Genomic DNA, 18,053 nt, shown 5'->3' with positions numbered 1-18,053 from the left:
AAGGGAAATAAATAATACTTGTTCTTTTTTTTTTTTTTTTTTGGAGATGGGTCTACTCTTGTTACCCAGGCTGGAGTGCAGTGGCATGATCTGGGCTCAAGCAATCCTCCCACCTCAGCTTCTGAGTAGCTGAGACTACAGGTGCCCACCACCAAGCCCGGCTACTTTTTTTTTTTTTTTAATTCTTTGTAGAGATGGGGTTTTTCCATGTTGCCCAGGCTGGTCTCAATATCCTGGGCTCCAGCAATCATCCACCTCAGCCTCCCAAAGTGCTGGCATTATACACATGAGCCACCACACCCGGCCAGTTTGCTTTTATTTGATTACTAAATATATTGAGTTAAAATCAAAAGTCACTGTTAATTTGGATTTTCTGACACTTGCAGTTAAATCTAATCCTAACTAATGCAGAGACTGACTTATAATTTACAATGAATACAAAGAAGAGTAATTTTTTACTTAACTTCTTGGGTCATTTACGCTTACAAAAGATATATTGCCATTTTATTCTTTCAAATATAGTAACAATAAACCTTGTACAATTCAAAATATTCTCTAAAGATAATTTAGAAATGCAAATACAGTTTAAAAACTAATTAATTGTGACAATTATGACTACGTTTCTGTTTACAGACACTAGTAAGCATGGAATTACCTAATTAGTAGATTGAACCATTGAAATTGCCTATATTTGGCCACGTTTTCTACAAAAAAAAAAGTAATTTAGTGTATCAACCCAAAACACACATAATGTCAAAAAATGTTTCTCTACACTGTAGCCCTCAAGTTAGCACTCGTGAGCATCCTTTCTTGCATGAGGGCCAATTTTCAGTAAAGAAAATGAAAACATTCACAGTTCATGATTTTAAAATTAGTTTTATGTGTGTGTGCTTTAGTAAAAGAAATGCAATCTTTGCAACTGCACTTATTTCAGTTAAGAGTTTTATAACTTTGTGCTAAAATTTCAGAAACTGCATAATCAACTTACACCACAATATTTGATGATAAATCTGTAATTTTTAATACACGTTGTGTGAGATATGGTAGTACAGGATACTAAGGAGTAGCATTTTTAGGTTGGAGAGAAAAACTGACCTGAGTCTCAGCGTAGACCAGTAACAAAAGAGATAGCATGGGAGGAAGTCATTTTTAAGTTCCAGGGAAGCAAGAGTAGAGACTCTGCCATTTGAAGGCAAAATCAACACTGCATCTGTAAATTTAATACACTTCTTTTCTTTTCTTTCTTTCTTTTTTTTTTGAGTACTTCATTTGACTGACTAAGGAACCTTCTCAGGTACTCAAGTAGTTTTATGCATCTAATGAAAAAAATTAAAAATACGGTGTATTATATATATATGTGTGTATATTCTTAAAATATTTCAATATATATATTCTAGGAACATATATATATATAAATACATACATATGTTCTTAAACTATTTTAATATTGTATATACATTTTAGTAAAACTTTCGAATGAGAACTCCAAGACTGATCTATTCAAAGTCCAAATTATCTTAAATATCTGTAAATATGAATAGGTTCCTTAACACAAACATAATGATATAAAGGTTTAATTATCTTTTTTTGTTTTGTTTTTTTTTTTTTTTTTTGAGACGGAGTCTCGCTCTTTGGGCCAGGCTGGAGTGTGGTGGCGTGATCTTGGCTCACTGCAAGCTCCGCCTCCCGGGTTCACACCATTCTCCTGCCTCAGTCTCCCGAGTAGCTGGGAATACAGGCGCCCGCCACTACGCCCGACTAATTTTTTGTATTTTTAGTAGAGATGGGGTTTCACCGTGTTAGCCAGGATGGTCTCAATCTCCTGACCTCGTGATCCAACCGCCTTGGCCTCCCAAAGTACTGGAATTACAGGCGTGAGCCACCGTGCCTGGCCAATTCTCTTAAATATTACTAAACTTAAGTCTAGATTTTCTTAGGGTTGATAGATACTTGTGCACTAAAGAAAGTGTTTTGTCATCCCAAACAATTTGGAGTATATTTGTAGGAGGTAGGGGTGATCCTTTCATTAGTCACATGAAATTGCAGAATAGCCGTAGATTTTGGCCAGTATGGTGACCAAGAGTCTCCTTGGAACAAACTGAGCCTAATGACAACCTATAACAAGGATTTCAGAGGTTAACTCTCAGCCTTCCCCCAATATCCAGTTGATCTATTGTGCAGGTTTACTATGAGAATTAAATGAGTTAATATACATAAAGACTTTATGTCGGTGCCTGGTAGAGAGGAAGCTCTATGTTATCTCATAAGCTTCATCTGACTAATCAGTCACAATTTCCAGGGTCATTCTCCTGCCAACATTTTTGTCTCACAGTGGTCATATGTGTGGTTCCTATAGTGCTTCCAAATGCTAAATCCCTGGCAGCAGCCTCAGAATGTCAGCCCTAGATACGCACATAAGATTTCACAGTCCTGGCAAGATGAAACTACTCAAGAGTGGGGGTGGTTTTCCGTGAATAGCTGAAGGAGATGGATTTTAGTCATCCACTTTAATATTGTAAAGGGGTTTCTTTTCAGACTGATGAAAATGTTCTGGAATTAGAGAATGGTGATAGTTGCACAACCTTGTGAATATACTCAAAACCACTGAAATGCCCACTTTAAAATGGTGAGTTTTTATGATATGTGAAGTATAGCTTAATAAATATAATTTCAACAAGTAATACAAAAACAAAAGCTAGATCTTTAGTCACCAAGGCTGCATTCAAAAATTACCCCCAAAACATGGTGGCGGAAAACAACCATTTACTTTGGTCATGTATTATGCGGTTCAGGAATTCAAATAAGACAGAGTAAGATGGCTTTGGTCTGTGATGTCTGGTACCTCAGCTGGAAGGCTTCAAGGGGGTAAAATAATCTGCAGGCTCACTCATTCACATGTCTGGCAGTGGACGCTTGGTTGACATGTTAAGGCTGAGATCTTAGCTGGGGATGTTGTCTGTAGCACTTTCCTATGGCCTGGGCTTTCTCACAGCATGGTGGCTAGGTTCCAAGGACAAATGTCTCAATAGAGAGAGAAGAGACAGCCAGGTGGAAGCTGTTTCACCTTTTATGACCTAGCCTGTCAGAAGTCACCTCCTGTCTCCAGTGCATGCCATCCCTTAGAAACAAGTCACTAAGGCTAGCGCATATTCAGTACTGGGAATATAAAAATATCTTCTTTCTTTGGAGAAATGTCGATATCACACTGCAAGAAAAGCACAGGAATAGGCTATATTTGAAAACAAAATCTGCCACGGTGTTTAATAATCATATCTTCCTGAAAAACAGGTATAATCTACTCAATGTAAATTTTGCAAAATGGGAGCCCTGAGATTCTGCATATAAGCCATTAGACTTAAAGCAAAAACAACATGAAAAAATTTCTTCAACAGTATGACAGTGACATTTAAAAGCTGTATTTATCCTGAGCACACTTTTTTGTGTGTATTCAAGCAAACTCATTTATTCATTTATTGAACAGAAATGTATTATGTCAAATATTCTTTTATGCTCTGGGATGTACGAGTGAGCAAGAAAAGATAAATGGCACCTAGCCTTCACAAGAAAAAAATAACTACAATGGAATTACATAAATGTGGTAAAAGGGAAAAGACGGCATTGTAGGAGCACAATTTAGTGATTCACTCAGATAACCCAGATCTGTGAATAGCTATAGTATGATATGTGGATTAGGTATTAATAATAAACAAGATTCAGAGAAGACATATTAGTTGCTGGAAAGGAAATCCCTCCCAAAAGTCAGGCCTACATGAAAGAAGGTAGAAATCAGAAAAAGACTTAGGCAATTTAAATAATTAGAGTAAAACAGGATAATTCAGTGGCAGAAGTTATCTTCCTTTATCCTCTCCAACTCCTTTCCAGCCTCCATTTTCCCAAACAACCACCCTGGAATAACTTGGTGAGGTAGTCAAGAATTTAGATCCAGGAGCTGGTTTTTTGAAAAGATTAACAAAATAGATAGACCACTAGCCAGACTAATAAAGAGAAAAGAGAGAAGAATCAAATAGACACAATAAAAAGTGATAAAGGGGATATCACCACTGATCCCACAGAAATACAAACTACCATCAGAGAATACTATAAACACCTCTACGCAAATAAACTAGAAAATCTAGAAGAAATGGATAAATTCCTGGACACATACACCATCTCAAGACTAAACCAGGAAGAAGTCAAATCCCTGAATAGACCAATAACAAGTTCTGAAATTGAGGCAGTAATGAATAGCCTACCAACCAAGAAAAGCCCATGATCAGATGGATTCACAGCTGAATTCTACCAGAGGTACAAAGAGTAGCTGGTACCATTGCTTCTGAAACTTTCCAAACAATAGAAAAAGAGGGAATACTCCCTAACCCATTTTATGAGGCCAGCATCATCCTGATACCAAAACCTGGCAGAGACACAACAAAAAAAGAAAATTTCAGGCCAGTATCCCTGATGAACATCCATGCAAAAATCCTCAATAAAATACTGGCAAACCGAATCCAGCAGCACATCAAAAAGCTTATCCACCACGATCATGTCAGCTTCATCCCTAGGATGCAAGGGTGGTTGAACATATGCAAATCAATAAATGTAATCCATCACATAAACAGAACCAATGACAAAAACCACATGATTATCTCAATAGATGCAGAAAAGGCCTTCGATAAAATTCAACACCCCTTCATGCTAAAAACTCTCAATAAGCTAGGTATTGATAGAACGCATCTCAAAATAATAAGAGCTACTTATGACAAACCAACAGCCAATATCATACTGAATGGGCAAAAGCTGGACGCATTCTTTGAAAACTGGCACTAGACAAGGATGCCCTCTCTCACCACTCCTATTCAACATAGTTTTGGAAGTTCTGGCCAGGGCAATCAGGCAAGAGAAAGAAATAAAGTGTATTCAAATAGGAGGAGAAGAAGTCAAATTGTCTCTGTTTGCAGATGACATGATTGTATATTTAGAAAACCCCATGGTCTCAGCCCCAAATCTCCTTAAGCTGATAAGCAACTTCAGCAAAGTCTCAGGATACAAAATCAATGTGCAAAAATCACAAGCATTCCTATACACCAATAACAGACAAACAGAGAGCCAAATCATGAGTGAACTCCCATTCACAATTTCTCTAAAGAGTATAAAATACTTAGGAATCCAACTTACAAGGGATGTGAATAACCTTTTCAAGAAGAACTACAAACCACTGCTCAATGAAATAAGAGAGGACACAAATGCAAAAACATTCCATCCTCATGGATACGAAGAATCAATATTGTGAAAATGGCCATATGACCAAAAATAATTTATAGATTCAATGCTACCCCATCAAGCTACCATTGACTGTCTTCACAGAATTAGAAAAAACAACCTTACAATTCATATGGAACCAAAAAAGAGCCCATATAGCCAATAAAATCCTAAGCAAAAAGAACAAAGCTGGAGGCATCATGCTACCTGACTTCAAACTATACTACAAGTCTACAGTAACCAAAACAGCATGGTACTGGTATCAAAACAGATATATAGACCAATGGAATGGAACAGAGGCCTCAGAAATAACACCACACATCTACAACCATCTGATCTTTGACAAACCTGACAAAAACAATCAATGGGGAAAGTATTCCCTATTTAATAAATGGTGTCGGGAAAACTGGCTAGCCATACACAGAAAACTGAAACTGGGCCCCTTCCTTACACCTTATACAAAAATTAACTCAAGATAGATTAAAGACTTGAAGGTATAAAACCTAAAACCCTAAAAACCCTAGAAGAAAACCTTGGCAATACCATTCACGATGTAGGCATGGGCAAAGACTTCATGACTAAGACATCAAAAGCAATGGCAACAAAAGCCAAAATTGACAAATGGGATCTAATTAAACTAAAGAGCTTCTGCACAGCAAAAGAAACTGCCATCAGAGTCAACAGGCAACCTACAGAATGGGAGAAAACTTTTGCATCCTATCCATCTGACAAAGGGCTAATATCCAGAATCTACAAAGAACTTTAAGAAATTTACAAGAAAAAAACAACCCCATCAAAACGTGTGCAAAGGATATGAACAGACAGTTCTCAAAAGAAGATATTTATGCAGCCAACAAACATATGAAAAAAAGCTCATCATCACTGATCGTTAGAGAAATGCAAATCAAAACCACCATGAGATAACATCTCATGCCAGTTAGAATGGTGATCATTAAAAAGTCAGGAAACAACAGATGCTGCAGAGGATGTGGAGAAATAGGAATGCTTTTATACTGTTGGTGGGAGTGTAAATTAGTTCAACAATTGTGGAAGACAGTGTGGTGATTCCCCAAGGATCTAGAACCGGAAATACCATTTGACCCAGCAATCCCACTACTGGATATATACCCAAAAGATTATAAATCATTCTACTATAAAGACACATGCACACGTATGTTTATTGCAGCACTGTTCACAATAGCAAAGACTTGGAACCAACCCAAATGCCCATCAGTGATAGAACTGGATAAAGAAGAATATAAAGAAAAAGAACATAAAGAAAATATGGCACATATACTCCATGGAATATTATACAGCCATAAAAAAGGGATGAGTTCATTTCCTTTGCAGGGACATGGATGAAGCTGGAAACCATCATTCTCAGCAAACTAACACAGCAACAGAAAACCCAACACTGCATGTTCTCACTCATAACTGGGAGTTGAACAATAAGAACACATGGACACTGGGAGGGAACCATCACAAACTGGGGCCTGTTGGGGGGTGGGGGCCATGGGGAGGGATAGCATTAGGATAAATACCTAATGTAGATGAAGGGTTGATGGGTGCTGGAAACCACCATGGCATGTGTACTCCTAGGTAACAAATCTGCACATTCTGCACACAAATCCCAGAACTTAAAGCATAAAAAAAAAAAAAAAAGATTTTAGGTAATTGCACAATTACCTAAATTCTGGAACTCCACAATTCTGGAACTTCAAAAGTTCCAGAAACGTTTGAAGTCCTAAAAAATGGAAATACTGTTTTTATAAACAAAAATTTAACTGACCCACATAATAACTTTTATGTGACATTACTATGCCCATGTCCCTAGAGTTAATATGTTTATTAAATGTATCACTCCTCACTGTGTTTAATCATTAAAGTACAGCTTAGCCCTAACCAATCATTTCCAGAAATTTTCATATTCTGTAGTCACACTGATGTTAAGCAGCATTTTCTTTAAAACGCTTTGAATGGAACTGGATTTCCCTCCCCCCAGCCTTAATTATTTTAGATAAAAGAACATGAAAGTAGTGACAACATAATTATAGCTTTATGCAGCTGAAATTCAATCTCTTTATCAAGTTACATAAAAGAAACAGAGGACACTAATTCACCCAGAGAACAGAACCAACAGCTGTAAGTTTTCCTGTCCAAGGTGGTTTGTCTCTGAAAAAGGAGCTTGTAGTCTTGTGAAATGCCATCTGGGATGAAGTGACTCCTGCCATTTTGAACACAAAAATACAAAACAACTGCAACCAAGGAGATACTTTAGTCTGATTTTGAAACCACAGGATAAAAAGTTATTTTTAGTGCAGCTAAAATCCCTATAGGTGAAACTAGCTTATCTTTCTTTTCAAAAGTGAGAAAAGTAGTTTAGGAAAGGCCTTTTGGAAAACTCACCTTCTTAATTTTTTTTTTCTTATTGTCTAGAATACAGTCCTACTCCTTTCTGCTTTATCCTCCTTCCCCATCTCCCAACCTCACCTGAACTCTTGTCATTGCATATTGTGGTTTCTTCTATTTCCAACATTAGACTGCAAGCTCTTTGAGGGCAGGAACTGGTTTCACTGTATGTATATACTAACAGCTGGCATTTGTGGACGTACAAAGAATGTTTCATGAAAGAAAGAATAGGAAGGAAGGGAGGAAAATAGGAAAGAAGAAGAAGGAAGGAAGGGAGGAAGGGGGAAGAAAAGGAGAGAGGGAAGAAAACAAGAGAGGAAGGAAGGAAAGAAGGAAGGAAGAAAGGAAGGAAGGAAGGGGGAAGGCGGGAAGGGGGGAAAGGGGGAAGGGGGAAGGAGGAGGGAGGGAAGGAAGGGCAGATAGAGGGAAGCTAGCAAAGCGAGGAGTGAGCGAAAAATTGATTTTGAAGATTGAAGCAAATTTGACAATGACAGAACGTAGGTTCTGAGCAGTATTTTAGATTTTTTATTTTTATTTGTTTAGGTTTAATATTTTGACTTCAATAGGAACTAGGATGAGGGTTTCATTTTCTCTCACACTGTTTTTTACTGATCTACATGAAAGTAACGTCTGACTTACAAAGAATAGGTTACACATTTAAGCACTGTTGCCATTGATGTTGCTAGGAAGTGAGGGCAGGGTTATATTCTGAGATTTTTCTCACAGACTCCTTTTTTCCCTGCATTTCCTCCAGATTTGTAATATGAGGGAGTTAAAGGTAATCACGAAGACTGAAACACAAAACCACCTTGCATTTTACTACAATCTTTCTCACAACTCCAGTTAACATGTTCAATTGTACCAACTTTATTACTCATCAAAAAAAGAGGTATCTTGAAATACAAATTACTTTTTGATGGGCTTACATCACTATCACTTTATCACAGAGAGCTCAACAGTGTTACTGTGAAAGCAAAGGGGCATTACCATCTAGGGGACATCTTTGCAAGTTAAATTCGTAGTAGTTTAAAAAAAACGTGCTCATGATACTTCTCAGACTCAGACTTTATTGCTAGAAATTGCATTCTTTCTTTGTTGATCTCTAGTTGTTAAAAATAATATTCTCAATATAAATATTGTGGAATGAATTCTGAATAGAAGTTACAGATACTGAAAGAAAAGCCTGTATAATGATATGCATTCATATGATGTCAAGAATGAATTCTGAATAGAAGTTATAGATACTGAAAGAAAAGCCTGTATAATGATATGCATTCATATGATGTCAACCTACGATGATAAACCTTGACACAGAAATCTGGAAACAAAGAAATGTTCCTTTGCTTTTTCAAAATCGGAAACATGGATAAGTTACCTAAACTTATATTTGAGAATTAAACCAAGCTGGAACTCCTTCCATATTTTGGAGAGGACAAATATCCTTAAATAAATACATAAGGATGAGTGAAACTTTTAAAGACTTAGAGTCATTTGGGCTGTAGCCCTTATACCTGGAACAACAAACCATTTCTGGTCATGAGCTTACTGGTGTCAAACATGGCAAAACAAATCTGGCCGCCATGTTTGTGCCTCACATGGAAGAACTAGTCTGCTATCAAGGGATACCACTGGTGATTTCATGGTGTTGCATGTATTTCGTGTCACTGGTGAAAATAATTTTCATTGTCCTTATTCCCTGAGGGAATCATACAAAGGGCACAATTTTAAAAACCATGTAACTATGATCAAAGTTATATATAATATCTATAAAATCCTTAGATTTTAGAAAGATCTAGCTTGGTTAATGAATAGAAGATTAATGAGGTTTTAAACTTTTTCATCACAATTGGTTAATAAATTAACTAAGAAAACTCAGCATATTAAGTGTCTCAAGAACCGTGTCATAATGTACAGCTTTTAGAAATAATATGCTATTGTTCATCAAAATGTTATTTGGTCTATTACACCGGTTCCTGTGACTTTAACTTCAGATCTTTTTAGAGGGATCTGACACATAATGACACATAAATCTTGTTGGGATCCAAAATAGAATTGAGCTCAAATATTTGACATGACTTTTATGGAGATAGAGTTTCTATTCCAAAAAAGGCAAAGCAATATCTAATTACCATAAGACATAGCAACTATCAAGAATCATATACTAAAAATATGCCCAGGAAGCCCTATTTTATTCTCAGGGATGAGGATTTAAGATTAAAGAACAGTTTAATAAATAAGAGAAGACATAGGCAGAAGAAACCCAGTAAACAAAATTTGTTTTGTGATGTTATTTAATTTTTTGTCTTTCCAAAAGTGGAATCGTGATACGTGCCCAATAAAAGTAAGCAATTTATTACTAGAACATTAAACAGGTTGTAGGCATAGGATTCAAGTTATTTTGGTATCCCATCTGGCAGGATCTTGTGACTAAAATCAATGAATACTAATCTTCTAATCTATATGCCTTGGAGATAATTCTTCATAAAATTTCCTAGGGAAATATGATGGTCCAAATCACAGTGGATATGTGGTCGGGGGCGAATCATGAGGTCAGGAGTTCAAGACCAGCCTGGCCAACATGGTGAAACCCAGTCTCTACTAAAAATACAAAAAATTAGCTGGGCGTGGTGGCATGCGCCTATAATTCCAGCTACTCGGGAGGCTGAGGCAGGGGAATTGCTTGAACCCAGGAAGCGGAGGTTGCAGTTAGCCAAGATCATGCCACTGCACTCAAGCCTGGGCGACAGTGCGAAACTCCATCTCAAAACAAAAACAAAAACAAAATATTTCTTATTTTGATTGTCACAGAATTGTAAAATTTTGTTTATTTTTATGTATCAAAATAAAGGAAGAACTGATTTCCAAAGCCAACATGAAAAAGAAAATTGCATATTATCTTACAAATTATGCCGTTTTGACGGCTAATTCCTGTGTTTCCAGAAAGTTGATTCTTAATGATCCAAACTTTCCAGAAAGTTGATTCTTAATGTACAAACATTGTACAGTTACGGTCATGATTGCTATAAAAGCAACTATGGCTTATTATAACCAAGTAAATGTAAACACCATATTTATTTGAATAATGAATTCATGGTAAGAACTGCTCTAGATGAATGTCAAGAACATCTTTCAAAGTATGAAAATATAAAGAGGTCATTATGACTCTTAAAAGTTCTAGTTCCCTATATGGCCAAATATCGTGTGTGAACTGATTGTAATGTTTCCCAGCCAAGTGAGTAAGTAAGATAAATAGAATCAACTGGTCCTCCATTAATAAGTGTAGCTAATTGATCAGTTCTGAGAAGGGCACTGGACTCTAACGGCCTCAGAGTAATTGAAGTAGTCTATGCTATTAACAATTTGTAGTTGAGGAAACTAAAGCACGGAAATAATCTGAGAAAAGCAGTCGTCATTCCAGGGCTGGGACCTACAAGTCCTAAATCACATCTTGACTTACTACTAAATTATGTTCCAGGGAGTTTCCTGTTTTCTTATTACCAGTCTTTATTTTAGATTGGGTTTGAAAAACTTCTCACGTTGCTTTCAGTGATTTATTTTCTAGTACAATTAGATACAGTGATTAAAACATTTAACTTTTTTTTTTTCCGTGAACTTGGATAACATCTAAACAGACTCCCCCTTCCCATACTCTATAAGCAAATAGGACAGAGTGGTCACAAAGAAGTGCATGCTTTCTCTGTCAAGGTTAAACTAAAACTGACAATAATATACTAGAACAGAAAACAAAAACACTAGAGGATTAGTTTTTTGGTTGTTGTTCTCCCCTTTCTTTAAAAGCAAATAGTCATTTAGCAACATATCAAAAAGTCTTATTGGAAAAATATATCTTCGTGTTATCAGTGTTACTGCACATATTCCATGACCGAGAACAGAACAATAATTATCCTGCCAAGCAAATCATAAATTATAAATATATTTTCAATTCTTCCCTATTTTGAAAGCTCTGTAAATTTTATGCATTGAATTATCATGGAACGGAAATTCAGTAAACATGAAGGCAAGCTGATTCTTCTAGTTTAGAAAGGCTTTGTTCAACATAATCAAGAAAACTCCATCTTAAAACTTCTTAAAATCAGGCCAAGTGTCTCAGGAACCACAGGCTTCTGTATAATGTAACTGTATAGAAGAACAAATGATGCAATTAAAGCAAATGGTGCTTGCAACATCGTTTTATGTGTGCATACTTCTGTAACTGAGCAAATGAATTAAATTAGATTAGCCTGTAATGGTGATCAATGGACTTAAGCTGTCTGAAAATTACACAAGGTATTAATTGTATATAAGAAAAACTTATATACAATTGTCTTATATAGGCTTATATTGACTTATATAGAATTGTCTCCAGGGCATATAGATTACAAGATTAGTATTCATTAGTTTTCGTCACAAGACCTGCCAGTTTTATATATTATATATAAATGATATAATGATATAGAACTGCTTTAAGTCAATGAAATATATTCAGAATTGGATTTTTTCAAGTATAGGGAAAGAAAATTAAGACACACAATTAAACATGATTTACGGTCATTTAAAAGTGTTTCCTAACTACAGAAATACAACCTGAATCCAGCTTGGTAAATTAAAAGACTAGGAAAACTTAACAATTGTCTTTCTTAATGGAAGGCTTGAATATATAAATGAGTATAATAGATAAATAATAAAAAATGGAGGGTAATAAATGTGTGTTTGTGTTAATCTTCTTCCTGCTGACCATGTCTTTAAATGAGTGTTAATGATTCCTAAGTGGGGTTTATTTGTCCGTTTTATTCCTCCAGTTCATGCCTGATTCCCTAACTAAGCTGTGCGGTCAATGTACATAGTTACTGTTCATTGTTTATTACATGAATTAAAAACAATCAGCAGAAACAATAAAAACACAGACGCTCAATAAATATCTGTTAAATAAAATGAATATATGGAACTAGAGAAATAAAAACTCTAGATACTCCACAAAATAATCTTCTCCATGACTAAACTTCAGTTTGAACATTTAACTATATGAAAAGTCACATTAAGCAACACACATACACACAAGTAGAAATTTAATAAGAATTTGTTGAAGCCTGGTGTGGTGGCTCAAGCCTGTAATCCCAGCACTTTAGGAGGTCGAGGTGGGTGGATCACTTGAGGTCAGGAGTTCAGAACCAGCCCAGCCAACATAGTGAAACCCCTTCTCTACTACAAATAAAAATAAATAAATAAATAAAAATTAGCCAGGGATGGTGGTGCACACCTGTAATCCCAGCTACACGGGAAGCAGAGGTTGAACTCAGGAGGTGGAGGTTGCAGTGAGTGCAGATCACAGCACTGCACTCCAGCCTGGGTGACAGAGTGAGACTCTGTCTCAAAAAAAAAGAGAAGAAGAATTTGTTGAATTTAGTATGATGTGAGTAGACCCCCGAAATACTGACTATTTTTCCCAAATAATAGCTTTTTGTAATTAAAGTATTATATTAACTTTGGATTTTATTTAACGTGTTATATTCACACTACACTTATTAAAAAATAATTTGACTTGATCATCTTGAATGCAAATATAAGAAGGAAACTACTTATTTTCTACAATGGACTTTACTACACGATGAAGGTGCTAAGAATTATGTTTAAACAAACAATGGGAAAGGCCGTTTCATAGTCCTTTATTACTATTGGAATTTGGAGCTACAGCAGGCCATTAAATACATAAAAGTGACTTACGTTCAGCCCTGAAATATCCTGGCGTTACTCTACTGCTATCACTCATACTGTACCCCTTAGACTCACATCACAATGAAGTGCTTTTGGGTACTAAGGCAAAATCTCTCCATGTCTCACATCTCAATGAATCTGTTTATAGTGTAATAGCAATAGTGTAATACTGTATAATGTAATTTCAATTCCTTTTACACTTTATAGTATAATAGGAATTGTGAATTTGAGAATTCGCAATTGTCTTTGGTTCAAGTACAAGCACCATCTCTAAAGGTCACCAACCACCTTCCCAAAAGTCACTAAAATCTGCCCCCTACTTAACTATCCAGCTGAATTTCAAGGCTCTCTCACTCTTATGCCACCTCAGTCTTCCTTCCAGCCGTAGGAAACTACTTGCAATTCCACCAACATCCCCCACTCTCTTTCACACCTCCAAGCATGCGCACTTCTTATTTCTTCTGTTTCAAACTCCTTCTTCCCTCCTGCACTGACTCCTTCATCTTGTTAAAACCACTTACCTCTCAAATCTCATACTTGATTCATCCTTCTCCTTTATCAAATCTTCCATGATCAACAAGACTGGATGAAACACCTATCAAGTGTTTATTAGTTATACAGCAATTGCCATTTTACCAGTCTCTCCCCACTACAGTGGGAATACAGAATGTTTTCATTGTTCTCAGGAATCCCCAAAGCCTGGAATTTTACCTTGTATATATGGCAGATACTCAACAAATACATGCTAATGAATGGAGAGTAAGTAGAAGTAGAAAGACAACGAATACATTAAAAGTTCTTTTTTTTCAAAAAAAAATTTTTTTTGAGACAGTCTCACTCTGTCGCCCAGGCTGGAGTGCAGTGGTGCCATGTCGGCTCACTGCAACCTCCGCTTCCTGGTTCAAGTGATCTCGCACCTCAGTCTCCCCAGTAGCTAGGATTATAGGTCCGTGCCACCACAGCAGGCTAAGTTTTGTATTTTTGGTAGAGACAGGGTTTCACCATGTTGGCCAGGCTGGTCTCGAACTCCTGACCTCAGGTGATCCGCTCACCTCCGCTTCCCAAAGTGCTGGGATTAGAGGTGTGAGCCACCGTGCCTGGGCCATATTTTTTTAAAATACATTCATGACTGTGGTAGGCCAAATAGTGACCTCCCAAAGGTCACTCCCTGTCATCATTCCTAGAACCTGTAAATAGTTTACCTGGCAAAGGGAAATTAAGGTTGCAGATGGAATTAAGATTGCTAACCAGCTGACCTTAAAATGGAGTGATTATTCCATTCTCAGGAGAGACAGGGAATTGAAAGACATGAGTTGGGAGAAGGTCAAACAGATCGTGAAGCTCCTTCAGTTCAGCATATCAAAGCACCATATTTTGGAATATTGGTTTCTGAGCCCAAAAATGCTTATCCTCGTCAGTCAAGTTACTCACAATTATAAAATCAGTTTGTACAGTGAAGCTTCCAACTCTACATAAGAAGTTAAAAGGGAAATTTGAAGTCTAAAAGTAAGAAAAATGTCCTTATTCATCAGGAACACAAAGACTTTATGTGACAATCTCAAACTCTTCCAGAAAACAATAGGAGAAAATCAGTTTCTCTCATCCTTAAAACAGGCCCGAGAATGAAAACAATCACAAACAGCCAGTGATTTGGTTGTCTCTTCCTCACTTGGTTCTTGGGTTAGCTGGATGGCTGACTACTCGTGGAAACTGATTGTTAGATGTGGTAAACCAACCAGCATAGCTCTTTGTGAAGGGAATTAATAGTATGAATACATAGTAATTAACCTTAAGCTTCTAGTAATTAACCATAAATAGACCAGACTGTTCAATTCATTCAGATTTCAGGGAAAAGAAGCCACAGACTGCAGTGTGCTTAGTACTTCAATGAGTCTATCCGCAAAATATTTTTGCTTTAAAAAAAAATTATTTGGCTAGTGCCTCGAAAAAAGTGTTTGACCGAAGTGTTTTGAATCAATGACTTCCTGTAGACAGCCTCAATATAGGGTGCTGCACAGAAGCCAAGAATGGAGCAATGTGCAAAAGATTTCAGCTGGCTGAACTCTGTTGGGGAGTTTCAGGGCAATGTTTGAAATAAGTGTTCATCCTGAAAATGTTTACCTTAAACTTGCCTTCCTGTTTTGTTTTATTTTGAAATCTGCTTTTCAGCTGTAAGAATGCCATCACAATGTTTGCTTACCTAATTGGCCTCATAAAGCAAGTATTGTCCAGATGTGGCTTTAGTGTTCTATACACTCCACAAAGTACTGTACATAAAGAGAAGCTTCTTTGGTACTGCAATGTCACGTCTTTATTTCCATGTGTAACACTGATATGCAGTCATGTATTTTAACAATAAGGTAGATTATCAAAGAGATTGTGGTTACAATACATTCTTGAGTCATCTTATCTTCTTAAAAACTTAAATACATGGGTGAATAGAACCAATTCCTTTGATTTTCTCCAAGTAGTATATAAACCTAAGTATTTCATTACAAAGGAAGAGCCTCCTGATTTTAATGGACTCTTCTTTTGCCTGAAAAAGTATTATTGGATGTCAGCCAAATGTGATCTTATATTTTTCTCAAGTTTCTGGTATTTTCACCTAAGTTATTCTTCATTTCTTCTTGTCAACTGCTGTGACTACATCCTTTTCAAAGTTAACAATGTCCGTCTCTACTTTTCCTTCCATATCTATTATCACGCTTGGTTGAAATTATCTCCTGCCTAAACATTTTCAATTTTCCTTCAAACTGTTTCTAATTTTTAATTTTTTTTTCTTTTTTTGAGACATGGTGTCTCTCTGTCGCCCAGGCTACAGTGCAGTGGCACAATCTCCACTCACTGCAGCCTCTACCTCCCAGGATCAGGTGATCCTCCCACTTCAGCCTCCTGAGTAACTGAGACTACAGGTGCACGCCATCGCACCTGGCTAATTTTTTGTATTTTTAGTAGAGACAGAGTTTTGCCATGTTGCCCAGGCTGGTCTTGAACTCCTGGGGTCAAGCAATCTACCTCCTCAGCCTCTCAAAGTGCTAGGATTATAGGCGTGAGCCACCGCACCTGGCCAAAACTGTTATCTAGCCTACAAGTCTTATATGCCCCAATCCATCCTACAAGTCTCCCTCTTAAAAACATTCAATTCCCCTCTAAAACAAAACAAAACAAAACTCTTCAACTCCCCCCTTTGCCAACCAGATAGAATATCTTAATACCATAAATTATTACTCATCTATATATACATTATGCTCCAGCTAAAATGGGGAATAAACTATGGTGTCTTGAAACACATTTTATAACTTCTTTTATTCCCCCCCACACAGAAGGCTTTTATTCATTTTTGTTTATCCAGAGTAGGCTTCACAGGAAACTTCAGCTTTCTACAGTCTCTCTCTCATATCTCTGTTCTCATATACTTTGTCTATCCTAGTTATTTTAGTCAGTTGTGTTTTGCCTTGTAAAATTCTTTGTAATGTATCCTTTATTGGTAATTTTTTTTGTGCTGTGTTAATCCAAATCCTGAGGTTCTGTGAAGGACTTCAGTTTATAGTTCAACAAGAATAGCTCTGTTTGGATGAGAATAAAGTTTGACAACGAGTGACATATACTATTACTCAGCTCTTAAACCCATACTTCAGAGCTAGAGAAAAGAGAAACTGATTTTTTTCACTTTAATTTGCATCTGAAGTATTTTATATATAACAGAGGCCAAAGAAGCATTTAAATATCAGTTAAGGCTTTACCTCTAGTGAGTAACTTAAAACATGCAATTCCTACAATAAAACATAAATACTTAATTTTAAGAAGCAGTTTTTCATCTCACCTGAAAGTATATCCTGAAAGGGTTACATAGTAAGTTCCTGACCTGCTAAGGAAGACTAGGTAGCTATTTCAGCAGAAATGTCATGACATCCACATTTCTACCTAATGGAAGAACAATTTTTAGCTTGGAATCCAGGCAGAATTTTCTCACTAAAAGTGGGCCAATTTTCGTGACCAGCCTGGCCAACACGGTGAAACCCCATCTCTACTAAAAATATAAAAATTAGCCTGGTGTTGTGGCAGGCATCTGTAATCCCAGCCACTCAGGAGGCTAAGGCAGGAGAATCACTTGAACCCGGGAGGTGGAGGTTGCAGTGAGCCCAGATCGCACCATTGCACTCCAGCCTGGGGACAAGAGTGAGACTTTGTCTCAAAAAAAAAAAAAAAAAAAAAAAAAAAGTGTACCAATTTAACCTCTCCTGACCATGTCACATACAAAGTTCAGAAATTAGAAGAATGTGTTTGTGGTATAATACAAAATATACATATCTGGTTGTTGTTGCTCATTCCTGGCACAAGGCTTCAAAAACTCTTAGAATTTCCTAAGCGATAAGAAGAGTCTTTTATATGTTAATAGGGCAACTCAGGGTGGGACCCTGAATAGCTTCAGGTTGGGGTCTGGTCACCAGAAAGGCCAACTATGCGATTAGAGCATTGGAACTTCGCACCAACTAAACCTCTGGGAAGGGGAGAATGACTGGAGATTTAGTCCAATCACATGGCCAATGATTTAATCAATCATGCCTGCAAAATACAATTCCAATAAAATCTCTGGACACTAGGGCTCACTGGAGACTCCTGGTTGGTAAACGCATTGATATGGAGGAGGGTGACATGCCTGGATTCCAGGA

Source organism: Pan troglodytes, chromosome 10 (genome assembly GCF_028858775.2).
Source record: "Pan troglodytes isolate AG18354 chromosome 10, NHGRI_mPanTro3-v2.0_pri, whole genome shotgun sequence".
Classification (NCBI taxonomy): domain Eukaryota; kingdom Metazoa; phylum Chordata; class Mammalia; order Primates; family Hominidae; genus Pan; species Pan troglodytes.
Note: the sequence above shows the minus strand (reverse complement) of the source record.